Genomic DNA, 20,672 nt, shown 5'->3' on the forward strand with positions numbered 1-20,672 from the left:
TGATGACTGAATCAGACAGAAGGTGTTTCACCAGAGCTGCACTTGACTTGCATTCCTCTCCCTCGCTGTCATACTTTCCTGGAACTCTGTGAGAACAAGAAAACAAAATACATAATGCCTCATTCGGCAGCCTGTCTGTGATTTCCAAATTTTCAGTTACAATATGGCTTAGACTTCAGGCCACACGGTAATATTAGTAACAGTATGAGAACAAGAGTCGATAGTTCATCTGTGCCTGTAAATCTTTTCATTTCTGTGGTTGACTGAATGAACTGTATCCGTGCCTGCTGCTTCGAAACTCGAATATGTGAACTGCTCCAAACTATGATTGAGGATTTCTGGTTTTGGTTGACACACGTTGAGAAACGCCAGACAGCGTTCAAATGAAGCTTTCAGAGCACATTTTCGGCTGCATTTGACAGAGACTAAAATCATGAATGCAGTGTTCGCTGTGACAGAAGGAAATGAATGCTCTCCTTGTTACTGATCCAGGCCACCTTCGCATGTCAAGCAAATGCGGTACTGTTGTTACAGAAAGGATCAGTGCCCGGTAACTGTATCCTTAAAGAGGACATGATTGAAAAAATAAAATATACCATGTTGAAATATCCAGGAAATATTGGCTAAAAAGGCGCAGACAATTTTCCCTGCAGCGCCAAGACAGAGGAACATATGTAACGGCACTCTTAAACAGGATGGCCAGCAGTGATATAGACATCGCCACATATGAAGGACCACTGCGAATAGAAATTTGAAAATGAATTTCACGCATCAGGTATTCGGAATTATATTCTTTTCACCGCTACAGTAGTTTTTGGCGAGTAAATTCAAAACAAGGTTTGCTGATGAGAATGCAATAAAACCCCATCGATCATGATATGAAACTGAGATTGATGACACGTAGACACGGTGTAACAGCTGCCAACACATGTGGAGAGTTTTGGGACAGATGAGGACCCACTCTGGGAAAAAGACTGGATCCTAAGACTAGGGATTAAGTGTTCAGGTAGAGGACTGGAGAATGGGGTTAAGAACGATATTAGCCAAGATCGAATGATGAAGCAGATTAGATATTCTGAAAGCGCTAACCGATCCTATGTCTTCCAATCTCTGGCCATCTGGTATCTAAGGAAATAGAAACAGAGTTATTTGTTCAGTTGGAATTCCTGGGCAAAGTGAGAGATAGAACAAGCATGATACCATTTTAGAGACTGGGAAAATGTTTGGAGAGGAAGCAATAAAAGTGAAGCTGAATATAAAGTCAGGATATATTCAATAAAAAGGAAGTTTGTAGAAAGGCAGAGGGACATGAAGATTGAAAAAGATGTGTCACCAGTCCCGAAATCTCATTCGGTTTTCATTTTCAAGATGCGACCGGACCTGTTGATTCTGAAACAGAAGATGGGAGTGATCCTGGACCAATCCGCTCTCTCATGTTCTGGGAATATGCAACTCAAAAACAGGCTGCGCCAATCATTCATATTCCAGACAATTTGCAGTTTTCACCGTTTCTCTGAAAGTGAATGGAGATATTTATTTCCCTGTTGATGTGAAATTGAATCTGCTCGCAGTTTTCTGTTGTTGTTGCGAAAAGGAGGGAAATTGCGATATGAAACTTGGTTACTTTTCCCTAATTTCCATAATTTCTGTCCTGATGAGAGAGGCTGGTGATTGGTCCTCTCGACCTGGTGGAGACATCAGCCCAATTGTTAACCTCATCTAATCGTGACTGTAATTGGTAATCTTCACGTTTCATGGTTCATTGTTAGTCAGTTCTGATTCATGTAACTTGAGCACTTTCCTGGAAGTATTGGTGCACTAAGGCGCCAGTACGTTGAAAGCACCATTTGGAATTGTCTCGCTTAATTTGTGTGAGCAGCTCATGACTCAGACGACTCGCTCTGCCTAACAGACAGCATTCATGAGTCCGTGTGTCTGAAAATAGGTTCTCTTGGTCAGTTCTGCTTCTGTTCATAAGTTGTCAGTTTTTGGTTTCGCTGGAGAGTTGCACGGGCAACATGATTTGTGAGGTATTTTCCGCAGCCAAAATCTCCCACTGAAAATTTGGGAATGTGTCAAGAAAAATGGTCATTGGCAGCCTAATACCAGAAAAAATTGATTCGTTGCTGGTTTTAATTGAAGCAGCCTGTGGGAACTATCTCAAATGGGAGAGTACTCGCTTTGCATGCGAGAGATTGCGGGGTTGCTAGCTGCGTTCTCCATCCCCTTTTAGGGCGGCACCGCGGCTCAGTGGTTAGCACTGCTGCCTCACAGCACAAGTGTTCCACGTTTGATTCCTGTGCGTAGTTTGCACATTCTCTCTGCGTCTGCGTGGGTTTCTTCCCACACTCCAAAGATGTGCAGGGCAGGTGAATTTGACATGCTAATTTGCCCATAATGATCGGTGCATTAGTTCGAGGGAAATTGGTCTGGGTGGGTTAATCTTTGGAGGGTCGGTGTGGACTCGTTGCGCTGAAGGGCCTGTTTCCATACTGTAGGGAAGCTAATCTAACCATCTTCTGGAAAACTAGCCCAATGCACAGACCAAGTGATGAGTGCCGATTCAAACTGGTGTTCGCCACTGCAGCATCTCAGAGGGGCTGAGCCCGTAAACAAACGCTCTATTTGCCAAATTTTCAAGTTTATTCTTTTTCAACTTTCCTGTCTGTATACAGATCCATATGCCTTTGAAATGTTGAGAGTATACCAGAATCCACCACTAAATCTGACAACTCATTCCAAACACGCAAACCTTTCTGAGTGAAAAAAACAATGTCCTTCAGATCCCTCTTAAATTTTACCACTCTCCCCTTAAAACATTGTTCCCTTGTTTTGAACTTGCCTGCCTTGGGAAGAAATAGTCATTGACCATTTAGTCTACCGTCTCCTTCATATTGATATAAACCTCTGTAAGCCCATCTCTCAGCCCTCAATCTCCAGGGAAAATTTTCACATCCTGTTCAGCTTTACGCGACAGTCCAAACACTGTATGCCTTGCAACATCCTCATAAATATTATCAAACTTACGCCAAGTTCGCCATTGAAAGTGCATGTGCGTAAGTGCCTGAAGTGAGGCGATGCTGAAACACAAATCATGAAAAACGTGGTTGCGGGGCTTTGTGTGGCAGTGTGGCAGAGGTGTCGAAGGAACTGGCTTTAAACTATAACCTCGGTCCAGTCATTGATTTGAATTCCCACAGGTGAAGTCGGTAACTCTGTTTTTCATGAAAGACCTATAAACAGTGAGATGTCAGGATTTGATCCCATATTCGGCTGTTTTTTCACAGGAACTTTCATTAACTAAGGCTGAGGGACTGCCCAAGCTCAACGATTCAAAACTATGCGTGCATTTACTTGACTATTCGAACACAGGAACTTGGACTCATTTTTTGTGTGTTTCACAGTTACTCGGTGTAAATTTAAAACAGCCTCTGGTTATGCAGAAGAGTTCAAAGCTGGATATTCTCCACTGAAAATGCACAGGAAGAGGCAATCTCTTATTGCTTTTGTTGTAAACTGATAACTTAGACTGTTTAAACTGACAGGATAACGCGGATCCATCCATTCTCTTGGGCACCTTTAACTGCATTAATATCCGCAAAGGTAAACTCACACTAAGAGGAATGGGCTCATTGCGGTGAATTGTTAAGGAGTGGTGTGTGAGTCTGAGTGAATAGTGGTCAGTAAATACTGACACTGACATTGAACGTTGCAACACCAGCTCCTCACTCACTTGCTGTCTCATGCCTCCCAGTCATCATTGCCTTTCACATTTTCCTCTCGTCCGTTCCACTTCTCAACTTATTCCCGACAGCTTGCAAGTTTTCCCTTAGAAACTGCAGCTTTAGGAAAAGTATTACTGGGATAAAGTCATTGCTCAATGTGATGGGATGCACCGTCAATCCCTAATTACTCGAGAGATTGAGATTTTGAGTTTCTCCGCATAACCCTGGATGTCCTCAGTAGCGGGGTACAGGCATGATGCCATGAGGCAAGGGTTTAGACGTCGTGACATTGAAGGAACAGCGAAATATTTTCAACTGAGAAACGCGAGAACCTTGGAGCGGTAATTGCTGTGATAGCTTTCGCTTGTATTTGCTGCCATTGTCCTTCTAGACAGATGCTGATCGATCTCTGAATTGTTCTGGCAGGATCCGTGTGTGTGTTCTGGGTGCAGCCAGGATTTAGTTTTCATTCGGATAATTCACAAGAAGAGAATTAAATCTACATCTCCTGACTGGGAATGAAAGCCTGTTCTGGGCAATGCAAAATCAGACTCGTATGCAGGGATGTCCATTGATACTGCAGTAGCCTCTGGGACCTGTACAAACTCTCGTGCCTGCTCTTCACGTCATAATCGTCTTCGTCAGCAGTGTTTCTCTCTCCAAGTTTCCAAGTCGGTTCATATTATCACCCTTGGTTTCAATGTGAAGAAGTCAACGCTGTGATAATCTGATGTTGTTCAGCAGATATACTGCAGCAAGTTAAGTAAAGACTGATGCAAACACGAGCTCGTTTTGAGCTGTGCTGATGTTTTGGCAGCAAGAAAGGCATCGTTCAACTCGCCTCATTTCAGATAACGGGCTCGAAATGACCAGTGGTTTCTCGCTGAATTAGTTCAGGCTCTGGAATGTAAAAAACTTCAAATATGAAAGTACAGTGAAATGAAATGGTTCACAGAGTGGGGAATTCCAAGTGAAACAGTTACGGTGATTATGTTTGCTGATTTTTCACCTTGTGAATGCTGTTTCCCTGATGTGGACGTTTACATTACCTAGAGACAAACTGTCACAGCCAAACATGGTCTTTGGGTCAGTGACAGAATTGGTAACACGCCTGACATCGAGTTAGGGGATTATCGGTTCGCATTTAAAATCATGAGGATGCAGCGTGCTAGTCCATTCCTGTTGTCTGTTAGGAACGGAAGGGTTTGGGTTTTCGAATTTACATTTCTTTAGCCCACTTCAAATTCTAGCTCAGATCAACGTCTCTCATTGTCTGTAAAACTGGCTTTGGTTCAACCAAAAGCTGCCTTTTGGCGGTTGAGCTTGCATGTTGGAGCGGACAGCTGAAGTGAAGCACAAGGAGCTGGTCAAATTCTGAGAACTCTGCCACTCTCGGGGAATGTGTCTGTGTCTCTTTCTGTGGGAGACACGACGTGGGTAATAACACAGTGTGACTATGTCAAACTTCAATCTCATTGTTGTGTCATCTAAGATCAAAGTGAGAACCTCACTGCCATTTGCACTGGAAACATCAGAGCACAGAAGTTTATGGACCAAAGCTAGAAACTGGGAATGGAATAGACGAATGTCTTTAAACCAGACTGCACCATGGGCCAAATGGGCTTTCCCATTCTGCAAAACTTGAAGACGAGTAGAAAACAATCTGCAGTGAAACTGATCAGAAATGAAAGGGAAAAGCCATTGAGAATAAGTGCAAGAGCGTCTGTCTTCATTCAGTGTAATGACGTAGGTTGGATTTGGAACTAGAACTGCCATGGCATTAGTTCTATTTTCGGACAGGGAATGAATGTTTTATTTCCAAATATATCGTGGTATCAGTATTTCTGACCACTGGTCCGAATCTGGTAATGCTTGGTTTTGTGCCAGGTTATCAAAAATCAAAAAAATGCAGGTTTTGGAAAGCTGAACTAAAAACGAGAATTGATAGAGAAACCCACTACACCTGGCAACGTCTGTGGAGTGAAACAGAGTTTTTTTTAGATGGACATGAAACAGGTTAGTTATAGATTTCTAGATTATACTGTTGGGAAAATGATAATCTTACCTGTCGAATCAGGATATTTATCAAAATCACTCTTGAGCTCACAAACGTCGAATTTGCAATTTAAAAGGACTTAATCAGCTGTCATGCTACTTTCATTTTCCTGAGCTGGTGGAAGGCTATGTTTTAATGGCAACATTTCCTTTTGCTTTCGTTATTTAGCAGTCACGCCGAATGGAGAATTGTTTCTTTTAGTGTCTGCCTCAAAATGTGTCTTTGTTCTTTCTATATTTGTCTCTGTATCCTCCTGGGTCTTTTTCACATTCTCCGAGTCTCTGGCTGTCCATATCCCTCATTTTCCATTTCTGCTCTTGAAAAGCCTGACATTCAGAGACAGTTTGAGATTCGAACTGCTGAGAGGCTTTCTGACTCCTGGTTGGAGTCGGTCGAAGTAGTCTCACATTCTCTGGATAATGCGTCTGTCACTTCGACCTGAGGCAAGGAGACATTTCTTCCTCAAAATCTAAAGACTCTTTCGAAGTTAAAGTTGAATTCCTTATCCAACAGAAAAAGAAAATAATTACATGATAGCTGAAGGATGCATTTACTGTTAGTGTCCAACCAATGAATGGTGACAGCAGAGAATGAGGTGATCATGTCGTGGTGTCAGTGCCATTACCACAACATTCCCCGGGAATGCTGCAGTGTCTCCTGCCTCACCACTTAATTTCCACAAATCTGGGAATGAAGGAATGAGAATAAGAGGATGAGAAGCAGAAGTGCTTGTGGAACTGCGGGAAGAATCTCCAAGTTAAAATAGTAGTAAAAAGAGCAACATACACTACTGGACTTAAATCTGGAGAATGAAGACGGAACTCGAAATCAGAATATAAATCAATTCAAACAGGACACTGAGTTTCTCGATCAGCAACACAATACTTGTGAGAAATAACGAGCTTTCAATACAATGAGCAGGCACCAGTGTGATGGGAGATGCTTTCACCAGCTAAGCCACAGCGCCACGTTAAAAGCCAGATTTGTCGTCCATATGTGCAATGTCTGAACCACTTGACCACAGGAATTCGAAAACGCGTTTTCTGTATTAGCGTTGCTCAGTATGAATGGCAATCAAACTCTGCTTGTGCAAAAACAGACATTTCAATGCTGAGCATGCCCCACTGAAAAGGCACAGAAAAAGACAGTATCCTCTTGCATTGGCATCCAACAGATATTTTCATCTGTTTAAACTGACACAATAAAGAGGATGTGCTCATCTCCTCTCGCGTCTCATTAACCACGTTAATACACACGCAGGGATTTTCAAACCAAGATGAACAGGCTCATTGTTGTGATTGACAGCAGTGGTGTGTGAGTCATTGCGAACAGTGAGAAATAAATAGCACTGACACTGAGCCTTGCACCATCAGCTCCACGGCATCAGTGCATTTGACTTTAATTATTCTATCCTGCACCTGTCCTCAAATTATTCCCGACCGCTTGCAGTCGAATTAGTAAATGCAATTATTAGAAATGCATTTCTGGGACAATGAGATAAGATTCACTGCCCATCCCTAATTATCTCAAAGATGTAGGGGACGAGTTACTTTTGTCAACTCCTCAAAGACGCCACTCCTGATGCCACCTTGTCAATGTAACTCACTGAGGGAAGAGCAAACTGACGCCACTCAGTCAGTGTTACTCATCCAGGGAAGGGCAGACTGACCCCACACTCTCATTGTAACTCAGCAGACTGATCCCACACTGTCAATATAAGTCATTCTCTGAAGTGCAGTCTGACCCCACTCTATAAATATAATTCCCTCAGGGAAGAGCAGACTGATCCCATTCTGTCTATGGCACTCACCCAATGAACGAACACTAAACCCACTCTACCAATGTAACTCGCCAGGGAGGACCAGACGGAAGCCAGACTGTCAACATAAATTATCGAGGGAGGCGAATACTGACCCCGCTCTTTCTATTTCACTCAGCAGGGAAGAGCAGACTGTTACCACTCTGTGAAAGAAATTCGCCCAGGGAAGGGCAGACTGACCCTACTGTATCTGCGTGACTGACACAGGTAAGAGCAACTAACCCAACTCTGTCAACGTATCTCCCTCAGGGAAGAAGACGCTGACCCATCTCTGGCCATGTAGCTCACCCAGGAAACAGCAGATTAACCCTACACTGTCTATTTAAGTTCACAAAAATCCTTTGAAGTACGTCCTATCCAGACACTCCTATTACAGAGACATCACTGCCTCTGTCACCGTGTGCGTTTAATGGCGATTCCAAATAACCTGCAAATGTTTAGAATGTGGCAGCAAACCAGAGCAACCACAAAGAAATTGGGCAAATGTGCAAACTTCCATCAGGCTGTCACCTAAGCTTGGAATGGATACCAAACCCGACAGCAGTCGTGATTATAAAATGGTAGAACAGAAACCTAGCAAAAAGAATTGCGTCCCTGTGTGTTGCAACGATGCTGAGTATTAATTAAGCCCCCTTACTGTAGTTAATTTCCATTTTCATCACTGCCAACTTTCTTCAAAGCAAAGCACGCACTTGCTTTTTTCAGAGTTCCTATATCCCGCTTTCATCGCGCTTTTTACCGAATCATATTTCTGACTTTACAAACTACGTCAAACAACTGCAGAATGAGTTTTGTTCCATTCTCCACTGATGTTGATGCTAGTAATCCGGCATATTCGAGTAGGACTTGATGCACTTGCGGGTGGTGTATTCGCGGTATTTTGGCTTCTTTTTTTCATTTTCGGTCTACTATTTCGAGTTCATTGCGCAGACTTCTGAAGAAGACTTTTTGGAGTCGAAATGGTAACTGTGTTTTCTCTCGCAAGACAGACGTAGCTTTATTTCTGTTCTCTTATAAATTGATCTTCTTCTGATCTTTGCAAGTGAAATAGGGTGCATTACTATTGCTCGGTTTTAGTTTCAAAATCAAGAGAAACATGAAGGAGAGAATATCAAAGAACACAAAGTTCTCAGTTGTTAAGATAATTTTTGCAGCAATGGTGGACATGAAGGTCAACTTAAGATAACGGTTCAAGAACATTTAGTCTGTGGAAGTGGTATGTGACTTTAGTTCCAAATATATGTTTCTGTTCTTCCAGTACATCTTTTTGACTCCCAGAAAATATTGATTGTTTTCTGTATTCACTTTGTTTCGCGACATCTGTCTTCTGGTCCACCAGGGACAACTTGAATTTGCGTCTGCATTGGATAAGATTTCGCTCTTTCTTTCGAGAAGCAAACCTGTGTATTATGTAACACTTATCATGCTGATGGCGAAGAAGTTCAAAATGAATTACGGTTTATGGATCGTGAGCAAGAATGAAGTGATCCACTTGCGAACAGATGTCACCACGCCCTATTCCTACATCGGGCCTGAACGGTCCATTGGCAGAGTCTGCAGACAGGAAATGTCTAAGTGACTAGTCCTTTGTTCAGTTTGATTTGATACCAATGGTAGTGCTGTTTTGGTGCAGAAATGTGCCAACATCTCTGACGTTAGAGTCAAAATTTAAGTCACATCTACTCCATGGAGTGTCTTCGCATATCGGAACATGCTGACATGGAAACATCGAACTCTGATAGCAAAGGTTTTTTCATTAAACTGGGAGTATGTTTAACTAAGCAATTCAGACAGCCAGGATGAATAATTGGCATTTGGTTCTTCAAGCTGAGCTCTCCACACCAACTGCTCCAACGAAGCCCGTGGATAAGTTCCCCATCGATTATTTTGGTCAATTTTAGCCTCAACAACAACCTATTGTTCTGAACAATGCTACACCACAAGCAGAGGGCTAAGTCTGATTTTCATCGTTAATTTTCAATTTCAGTTCTTAATGCACAGTTTCTTACGAATGTGGACAGCAGAAGACCGTTAACATTCCATTTCTAATATTTCCAGAAAATTCTACTCCGCTGATATCGCCTTGCCTTTTCACATCGCAGGCCAGGAACCTGGATCAGTCGAGTTCCTTTCCACACATGGAGTTGCTTTTTTCTAATTCATTGACTGCTGATATAATAGATTATTGGCCTTGAGAGTCAGCTGTAAATTAGGTTGAACTTTCTCAGCTTGACTTTCAACTGATCCTAAAAAAGATTCATCACCTGCAGCTAAGTGTATTGCATTGCTTCTTGTTTTGCTGAATTCCACACCCCGAACATCCAAATTTCACGACAGTTCGACAAATGTGTTGAAACTGATTCGTGTTGGAAGTTGGTGGCTTTTTGTGTCTCGACATATAATTTATTCAATTAGATGACTGGGTCAGTCTTGAAATTACTTCGGATTCTTCACAGTTGAAAATTTACTTTCGATTGAATGCAAAGCTCAAGCTCCACGAAATCCAAATCCTGCAAAGGAATTAATGACTTTTAAAAGATTCAACGCTGTGAACAGGATTCGAAGCTGTGCAGGAAGACCCCATTGGATTTCAAATCCAACGCCTTAACCTCTCGGGCATCACAGCTGCAGCAAGGATGGCAATTTTCACAGTAAAACAACTGAATTCATTTGTTGGAAGAACAAATTGTCAAGACCCAAAATTTCGCCAAATCCTTTGCAGAGACCCAGACGAACGTTACCTTAGCAGATTGACAGGCTTTCACCGCAAACTAGATTCTGACACAGCTGAAGTTGTGGGAATGATTCTTCGTCGAATTATAGAATCACGGATGTACACCACGAAGAGAGGATCATTGTCTCACTGCGTCCGATCGATTTTGACTCAATTGCTCATCATCTGGTGCCAAATTAGATATGCTGTTGTGTTTTAATATTCATCGAAATATGGTATTAGTAAAATTGATGCAAATTCCATAAACACTAGCTACATTAGTAAAAAAAAAATCGAAATTAGAAAGAATGCAGAACCAATTTACAGAAATGGATCCAGCAACTTATCTGTAAGTTCTGACATCAGGTAATGAACTTGTGAGCACAAGAGAGGAAGATTAACCGAAGATTTGGAACTTGAAATCGTCTTGACGGAATTATTTGCAAAGTTTTTGCGGTTGTTCTCGAGTCATCAAGTCGTTGAACAATACAACACGGAAAGTGGCCCTTCTTTCCAACTTGACCATGGTGGACAGATATCCTAAGTTAATAGGTCCCATTTGCCAACATTTGGCTCACATCCCTCTAAACCTTGTTACTCATATATCCATCCAGATGCCATTCAATGTTACAGTTGCATCAGACTCCACCAATTTCTCTGGCATCTCATTTTGGACACGTCTGAAAAAGTTGCCCCTGACATCCCTTTTAAATCCTTACCCACTAATCTAAAACCGATGTTTTCTAAATTTTGACTTCCTCACCTGCCGGAAAACACCGTGACGACTCAACCTATCCATGTCCCTCATGATCTAATAAATAGCAATGATTTGACTTTATCATACTTGTCAGGAAGGAAATGTGTGGAGATTATTTGTCGAAGGTATGAAGTAGAAAGTCTTATGTACAGATTTTTAGAAATGCATCTTGGAGAAGTTTTTAATAAGTCATTGAAGTCTAGTAGCAGTTGTAGAAGTCTGTTGTGAGAGCTGCAGAAGGATTTCAGGGCACGAGAACGAAGCATTATTTCCAATGTATGGTGGCTCAGTTCGACCGCACTTGGACTACAGTATGAGGAATTATAATCCTCAATTTAGGAAAGATACTAATGCCATATGAGGAATACCACGAATGGTGATTAGCCTTGATATCATGGATGAACGTTAGTCCTCTGAATTGAAATTGGGCAAATCCCGCCTTTTCTTAACAGTTTCAAAACAAGAGAGGTAATCTCATTGAGAGTTGCAAAATATTTGAAGAGATAAACAAGGTGGTGCAATTAAATTTTGTTCCCTCATTGGTGAATCTAGAATCAGGAGAGGACAATATTAAAATGAAGCATTGTGATTTATGACCAGGATGAAAACTATTGATTTTTGTCTTAGCCTTGAGAAGTCTCACTATTCAGCACTACAGTGAGCCTTGGATATTTGGTCTTTGAATGCATCACTATCGGCCTGACCAGCCGACACTTACTGCATCACTATAGACCTGACCCCTCACACTTACCACCTTAATATCAGCGTGAACCCCTCAAACTTACTGCATCACTATCCATCTGGCGCCCTCACATTTACTGCGCCACTTTCACTTCGAGACGCTCATTTTGACTGCGTCACTATCAGACTGACTGCCAAGCACTTACTTTGTCACTATCGGTCATGCCCTTACACTTCCTATGTTACTATCACCCTGACTCCTTACACTTACTGTGTCACTATCAGCCTGAATCCATCACACTTATTATGTAAGTATCAGACTGACGCCTCACACTTACCGTGTCACTGCAACACTGCCTCCTCAAACTTACTATTTCACTATCACCTTGACCCTCTCACATTTACTGCGTCACAATCACACTGACCACCTCACAACTACTGCTTCACTGTGAGCTTCAACACTCACACTTACAGCGTCACTACCTGCCTGACTCACTCACACTTATCACCTTACAATCAGCATTACTCTCTCAAATTTATTTCATCATTATTAGGCTGAGGCACTCACACTGACAGCGTCACTAACAGCCTGACCCCCTCATGCTTTCTGCGTTGGTATCTCTCTGATTCCCTCAGAATTACTGCGTCACAATCACTCTGACCGCCTCATACTTAATGCGTCACTATCCCTCTGGCACCCTCATACTTCCTGCATCACTCACACCCTGACACATGCGCACCTACTGCATCCCTATCAGCGAAACCCCACTCACTAACGGCGTCACTCTCTCTCTCACCTGCTCATACTTGATGCGTCACCATCACCTTGACACTCTCTCACTTAGTGCATCAATATCAGCCTGACCCCCTCACGCTTACTGCATCACTACCAGCCTGATCCCTTCAAATGCACGATGTCACTATCAGACTGACCCACTCATACTTACAGCATCACCATCACCTTGACCCCCCAAAACTTAGTGCGTCCGGATCACCCTGAACCTTTCACTCTTCTTGCGTCACCTTCAACCACACCCTGCACACTATCACTCTGACGTCCTCATACTTGATGCATCACTATAACTCTCTCCCACTCACACCGTGTATATCACTATCACCCTGACAACTCATACTCACTGCACCACTATTATCCTGACTCCATCACAATTAGTATATCATTATCAGCCTGACCCCTTACACTTACTGTGTCACTATCAAACTGTCCCCTCACATTTCCTATGTCACTCTCAATCTGACACCTTCAAAGTGTCTGTGTCACTGTCACCTTGAACACGTCACACTTACCGCATTGGTGTCTACCTGAAACCTCACACTTATGGCGTCACTATCATCCTGAGCGGCTCACACTTACTGCGTCACTAGCACACCAATGCTCTCACCTTTACTGCGTCACTCTCGGCCTGACACCTCACACGTACTGCATCACTATTAGCCTGACCCGCACACACGTTTTGCGTCACTACTACCCTGATCCCCTCACAATTGCTGTGTCGCTATCAGCCTGAGCCCCTCATTATCACGCTGACCAAGCTCACAATTACAGCATCACTATCAACCTGACCACCTCACACTTTCTCTGCCATTATCACCCTGACCCCCTCACACATAATGCGTCACTGTCACACTGAGACACTCACATTTTCTGCGTCGTTATCAGCCAGACCCGCCGGCACACAGCGTCACTATCAACCTGGCCCCTCACACTTGCATGCTTCAATATCAGCGTGAAACCCTAGCACTTACTGCATCACTGTCCATCTGCCATCCTCACACTTACTCCACCAGTTTCACCGTGACATCCTCATTTTTACTGCGTCACGATCAACCTGACAGCCACACAAATATTGCGTCACTATCAGTGACGCCCTCGCACTTCCTATGTTAATATCACCTTCACTCCTAAAACCTACTGCGTCACTATCAGCCTGCCTCCATCACACTTTTTGTGTCAGTATCAGACTGAAGCCTCACACTTACCATGTTACTAAAACTCTGCCCCATCACACTGACTGTGTCACTATCAGCCTGACCCCTCAGACGTACTGTGTCACTATCACCCTGACCCACTCATACTTTTTGTATCAGTTTCAGTCTGACGCCTCGCACTGATTGTTTAACTAAAACTCTCCCCCTCAGCCTAAATCAGCCTGACCCCTTTATACTTACTGCGTCGCTCTCACTCTAATCCTCTCTCATTTCATGCGTCACTCTCACCCTGACCTCCTCACGTTTACTGCGTCACTATCACCCTGACCAACTCACACAATCTTTGCCATTTTCACCTTGCCGGCCTTAGTTTTACTGCGTCACCATGAGCCTAACCGCCACACACTTATTGCGTCCCTTTCAATCACGCCCTCACACTTCCCATGTTACTATCACCCTGAATCCTTACACTTATTGTGTCACTATCAGTCTGACCCCTCACACGTTCTGTGTCACTATCAGCCGGACTCCATCACATTTATTGTGTCATTATCAGACTGACGCCTCACTCTTATCTTGTCACTAAAACACTGCTCCGTCACATTGACTGTGTCACTATCAGCCTGACAACCTCACACTTACTGCTTCACTATCGCAATGCCCCTCTCTCACTTACGACGTCATTTACACCCTGACACCCCACACTTGCTGCGGCACTATCACACTGAGGGCCTTACACTTAGTGTCACTGTCATCCTGACCCCTTACACTTACTGCGTCACTATCACACTGGTATCTCACACCCACTGTGTCACTATTATCCTGAGCCACTTACACCTATTGCGTCACTATCACTTTGACCCCAACACACTAACTGCATCAATATCAGCCTGACCATCTCACACATACTGCGCCACTACAAGGCTGACTCCCTCACATATACTGCGTCACAATCAGACTTACCCACTCATGCTTACTGCGTCACTATCACCCTGACTCCCCAATCTTACTGCGTCAAGATCATTGTGCCCCCATACACTTACAGCGTAACTATCATGCTGACAACGTCACACTTACTGCGTCAAGATCAGCCTGATCCCCTCAAACTAATGCGTCACTATCAGCTTCAACACTCACATTTACTGCGTCACTTTAGCACTACCCCTGCACTCTTACTGCATCCCTATCCACCTTACCCCAACGCATTTACTTCATCACTATCAGCCTGAGACACTCACACTTACAGCTTTACTACAACCTGGCCCTGTGAGAGCATCTACATCATTGTTACCCTGACCCCTTGCCCATACTGCGTCACTATAAGCCTGGCCCCTCAAATGTTCTGCGTCACTATCACACTGACATTTCACACTCACTGCGTCACTATCACCCTGACCCCTCACAATTACTTCATCACTACAACCTGACCCCCTGAAAGCATCTGCGTCACTGTCACCCTGTCACCATCACAAATGACACATTCACACAGTCTGCTTCACTGCCATCCTGACATCTCACACTCACTGCATCACTACCATCCTCCCCCTCATACTGACATGTCACTATCATCCAGAGCCGCTCACACTTATTGCGTTCCTGTCACTCTGCTCCCAACACACTTACTGCGTCACTATCAGCCTGACACTCGCACACTTCCAGCATCACTATCAGCCTCACCCCTCACAATTTCACCGTGTCCATCAGTCTGACTCCTCACATTTCCTTCATCACTATCACCCTGTCACTTAACATCTACTGGCCAGTATTAGCCTGACGTCCTCAACCTACTGCATCATTATCAGCCTGAACACTCACACTTATTCCGTTACCATTACGCTGACCCCCTCACACTCACTGCGTCACTATCATCCTGTCCCCTCTCACTTCCTGCATTAGGATCACTCTGACTCACGGACACTTACTGCATCACTATCAGCCTGACGCCTCACACATACTGTGACACTATCTGCCTGACCCCATCACACTTGCTGCATCTCTATTAGCCTGACCCCCACACACTTTCTGCTTCACTATCAGACTGACACCTCACACTTACTATGTCACTATTCCACTAACACCTCACTTTTATTGGCCACTATAAGCCTGACGCTCTCAACTTACTGTGTCACTACCAGCCTGAACGCACACACTTACTCCCTCACTATCACCCTGACTGTCTCACCCTCACTGCGTCAGTCTCTGCCTGACCCCATCTCACTTACTGCATCACTATCATCCTGTCCCCTCCCACTTTATGCGTCAGGATCAGCCTGACACAGTAACGCTTACTGCATCACTATCAGCCTGATCTCCTTCCAATTACTGCGTCACTATCAGCCTGACCACTCACTCTTACTGCGTCACTGTCACACTGACCCCTCACACGAAGTGCTTCACTATCGCCTGACCACCTCACACTTACTGCGTCACTATCGGTCTGATCCCTCAGACTTACTGCATCACTATCACTCTGACCCCCCTCACTGCGCAACTATCGGCCTGATCCACTCACACAGTCTGCGTCACTACCACGCTGACACCTCACCCTCATTGTGTCACTATCATCCTCACTCCATCACACTTATTGAGTCACTGTCAGCCTGAACCCCTGGAATGGAAAATTATCATTTATTGGGAAATCTGTGAAACCATGGTTGAAACAAATAACTATAGTCCTAACTTTGCAAAAAGACAGAGAAAATGTAAAGTTCAAACTAATTTACAGCTGACTCTCAAGGCCAATAATCTATTATATCAGCAGTCAATTAATTAGAAAAAGCAACTCCATGTGTGGAAAGGAACTCGACTGATCCAGGTTCCTGGCTTGAGGTGTGATAAAGCAAGGCGATATATAGTATAAAGGGAATATGTGAAAACCGTCAGGCGTCCTTTGTATGAGGCGTCTTGCAAATGTGTCGGGTCCACTCTGCAAATTTCAAAAATAAACTTTTTCTTTGCTCTTGGTAGCATTTGCGTCGAGTCGATTGAAATTCCACGGCAGTAAACTAGGGGGCTCGCCTGGGACCCTGCGACTGGGTAAGATTTTGAAGATTACCAGAAGGTGTACGCGCCACTGCCTTGAAGGTCTTTCACTTCATCTCGAGTGCTGAATTGGCCCCTTTGCGTGAGAGGACTGGGGATAAGTGGATCGCCCCAGAGTCGCGTTCTGAATCGAATAGGGTCGGGGTAAGAGTTGTGGCTAAAGTAATCCGACATAGAGACTCGTTTGAAGAGAATAAATGAACCAGGAAGAGGCGCCAGTGAACTCTCGCGCGGTATTCGAATAAAATTCAAGGGAAAGGATTGCCGTCTCTAGAGAGTTTAAGGGACAGCAAGATTAACGGTGGTTTGAGACTTGGAGCCACCATGGGCAGCGTTGGAGTCGCCAAAGCTGTACCGGTTACGTGGGTTCTTGGTTTGTGAAAACCAAGGCAATGATGCGGTAGCGCCCAATGAGAGGAGAACTCCAGAGGTAAAAGCAAGTTATATTGGCAAAGAGAAGATTTTGGTATCGTGCGAGAGAGAGAGAGAGATAGACAGATATACAGACAGAGAGACAGACAGAGAGAGATGAACACTTTTCCAATATCCATGAAAATCGGATCCAGCAAGAGCGAACAAAAAGAGGGTCGACAGACAACTCGGAATGGTCAAGAAAAAATACAATATATGCTAAATAATTATGGCCCAGTTTCTGTAAAGCAGTTAAAAATGTAAATCAAGGAATATGTTTTTCTGGAGGAAGGAAATTTTAGTAACATGCAGTTGCAAATGTTGAGGTCACCGTTGGAGGAGAGAGAGAAGGAGAAACGGAAGGGTAAAATAGAACCTGTGAATTGGAGTGCTTATAAAATGATGAAGGCTGAGACTGATTTCAGGGAAAGAAAATCTCGAATAAAAGATACATCAAGTACAGGTACAAACACCAGCGCACATGCACACACACACACGGAAAACAACTTAATGAAGCTGTACAGTGTCTTAAGACTGGCTCAGATCCTGACCTTAATGGGTGCCCTCGAAGAGCTACAGCCCCTCTATGAGATCCACTTCGCGAAGATTCCAAGTCAATGGTCGCCGCCTCAGGGTCTGCTGAATCACCAATAGCATATCGTACCCACAATCAATTGAAGCAAGAATCCCTAAAGAAGTCGAGACAATGTCCCAGTACCTTAAGCACCTCACGTAAGTCGATAACGTTTACTGTGGACTGATATCACCCAAGGACATAACGACGGCAGAGATCACACCGTATGAGGCACACCTGAGGAGCAGCTTCATCAATGGAATGAAGTACGAAACAACAAAATAGGTAACAATATCCGTGTATTACCCGGGACACGGGAAAGCTGAATTAGATAGAACAATACGTGATGCATGCTGAAAAATTGCTGGCTCAAGAGAACCATAACCGGAAATTAAAGATGGAACAGCAATCAAATAAACCTAAGCTCATTATGATTCAAATGATCGTTCAGCCGTTGGAGTGAGGAACTGCGGGAAAAGAGAGAGGCACAGGTGGAGTTCGCAAAAGAGGAAGGGATCGCGGAAGTGCGCTTGCAGAGATAGATCTGGCTGGTGCTTTGTTTGCGGAGCAATGGACCACTGGTCGAGACAGTGCCCGCACAGACAGCCTCAATCGGTCCTGGAGGCTGGACAGCATGGTGACTGACAGGGGACGACTGAGGTCGAGGTGGGCAGGCCGCAAGGTACAGGTAACCCTCTTTCCTTTGTACTTGGCAACGAAGAATCCCTTATGCTAATCTCTTCTACTAACCTAACGGGCACTGAGATGTGTCCCAACTCTATATTGAACATGAGATTGCGAAGTGTGGACAATATGTTCAATATAAAAATGATATGTATATGTCGATGCCTACCTCTATGTTATATGTGGAAGGTACACCAGTTACCTTTTTGGTAGATACCTGGCCAGCACATTCACTCCTCAAATCAAGACAGTTCAGAGAAGTGACGCCAATAAAGATGAGTGGAATGTTCCTGAACTCAATGGAGGCATCAGGCGTCGTGATATGAAAGAGTTTTACCGCACCCATATTGTGTGAAATCAGTAATGTGTATACATTCTAATTCTCAATTTTGTTAGCGGAATTCTGTCCTTTACATTTGATGGCTCGGGATCTCATAGTGAGACTGGGGTTGTATTTGCTCAGTACTCCGACGGGCTTGCAGATAATTCAAAGGGAAGATTCACAAGTGTAAACTGCAAAATACAACCCACGAGCCCTGGTGTATGTCTATGAGTGGCGATTAAGCCAGAGAGCAATGAGTTCAGTGAGCAATTCACTCGCCCTGGAAGCAGGTAACCATGTTAATCCTATAACACCGATTTTCTTTGCGGGAATATGCTGCACTGCACAGCACACATACACCACGATGGCCCTGAGGATCCATAAGAGAAGTATTGGTTCAGGAGATTGGTTAAACCAGGTCAATTGTTATTGTGCGAATTTTATTGAAGGGATGGCAGATGTGCAGTCACTGTGAACTTATGTCAAGTACCTGTGACGGCAAGTAAACTCTATATTTTTGATGTGGAAGGCTACGCTCCTCGCTTGTCACTGGCGAAGGTGTCCTGTGACTGTTGGCAGGATTTGGGCCACGGGTACTAAAGGCATAAAGAACGAAATGTTGGGTGTTTTGGGACGATGTGGGGTTGTGGTTCAATGCAGATGTGCGGACACATAGGAAGAAATTAATTTGTCCAACTCAGGCAATGGAACAGTCGAGGTAACCCCCGCGAGCCCTGAAGAGCCTAGAAGGCTGGCCTGGCGTTTCCCTAAGATAAATTCTCAGACCCAAGATTAATAACGGTCCCTACTGAATTATGGGTAAAAGGCAAACATGATTTGGGGCTTATACGAGGCTGTGAACCAATACGAGTAACCACGAAGTCGGAGTATCGTCCTTGCAGAGCACAATATCCGTTAAAACCCGAGGCCATGGACATAGTTACTCCAGTCTTTCAATCCTTCCCAAAGGCTAGAGAGATAATCCCCGATGTAAACTCACCGGTGAGAACTCACGTTTTTCTGATCAAAAAGGCAAAAATTCCAAGTGAACCGGAGGAAAGCAGGTTTGTTCAAGACCTACAGGCAGTCAATAACAGTGTTGTCCCGCGCGCATCAAATGTTCCCGAACCCTATACTGTATTAGTTCAATTTAGACCGGACAGTAAATGGTTCCCTGCCGTGGATTTCGCAAATACATTCTTTAGTGCAAGTAATTCAGCAAATTCCAAGGCCTCACATGAAGAAACAATTGCTATCCTTTTGGGGCATACGCTCCTACTGAAGAACGTTTATCCCAAATTACACAAATCTTGAGGCGCCCTGAAGTGAAATGGCCAATGGAAAAGGGTAGCAGAACGAAGGTCCGTTGCAATGGATCCCAGCGGCCGAATTGAATTGAAAAAGACGTTTCAAAGTACACCTACACTGGGGATTCCGAATCCAAACAAGCCTTCTGTCAAACGGTAGATGAGAAACATGGCTGCATGACATCTGTGTTGTTGCAGGATCATGGGGGAAAATTCAGGCTTGCAGCTTATTTTTCGGCTAAGCTAGACCTCGTAGCGGCAGGATTGCGTAAATGTCTGCGAGCTGTGGTTGCAGCTGAAAAGGCTGTTGCAGTGTCCAGGGATATAATCGGCTATGGCGACTTAACCAAACTGATCGCACATGCAGTATCCTTACTGCTTTCCGAGCAAAAGACAGCACATACGTCGGCAGCGCGTTGACTCAGATACAATACTGTGTTATTGGAGAAGCCTAATATTGCAATAAAACGATGTGACGACCTTAATGCTGCTAATCCTCTCACTAGAGAAGGAGACGGAGACCCACATGATTGTATCGCTGTAATTAATGAAATGTGCTGCCTAGACAAGACTTGCAGAATTCACCACTTCAGAATCTAAATATGGCGTTTTTTTTGTGGATGGGTCAGCATTC

General features: G+C 44.0%; 1 non-coding gene across 1 annotated transcript; it reads right to left on the reverse strand.

Moving 5' to 3' along the window:
* Positions 1 to 10,144: 10,144 nt before the first annotated feature.
* On the reverse strand, positions 10,145 to 10,226 carry trnas-uga (transfer RNA serine (anticodon UGA)). The gene has a single exon. It is a non-coding gene; the product is annotated as a tRNA-Ser (tRNA).
* Positions 10,227 to 20,672: the final 10,446 nt, after the last annotated feature.

This window comes from Chiloscyllium plagiosum, unplaced genomic scaffold, assembly GCF_037043375.1.
Source record: "Chiloscyllium plagiosum isolate Xiang-an unplaced genomic scaffold, Cpla_swu_hap1 HiC_scaffold_70, whole genome shotgun sequence".
Taxonomy (NCBI): domain Eukaryota; kingdom Metazoa; phylum Chordata; class Chondrichthyes; order Orectolobiformes; family Hemiscylliidae; genus Chiloscyllium; species Chiloscyllium plagiosum.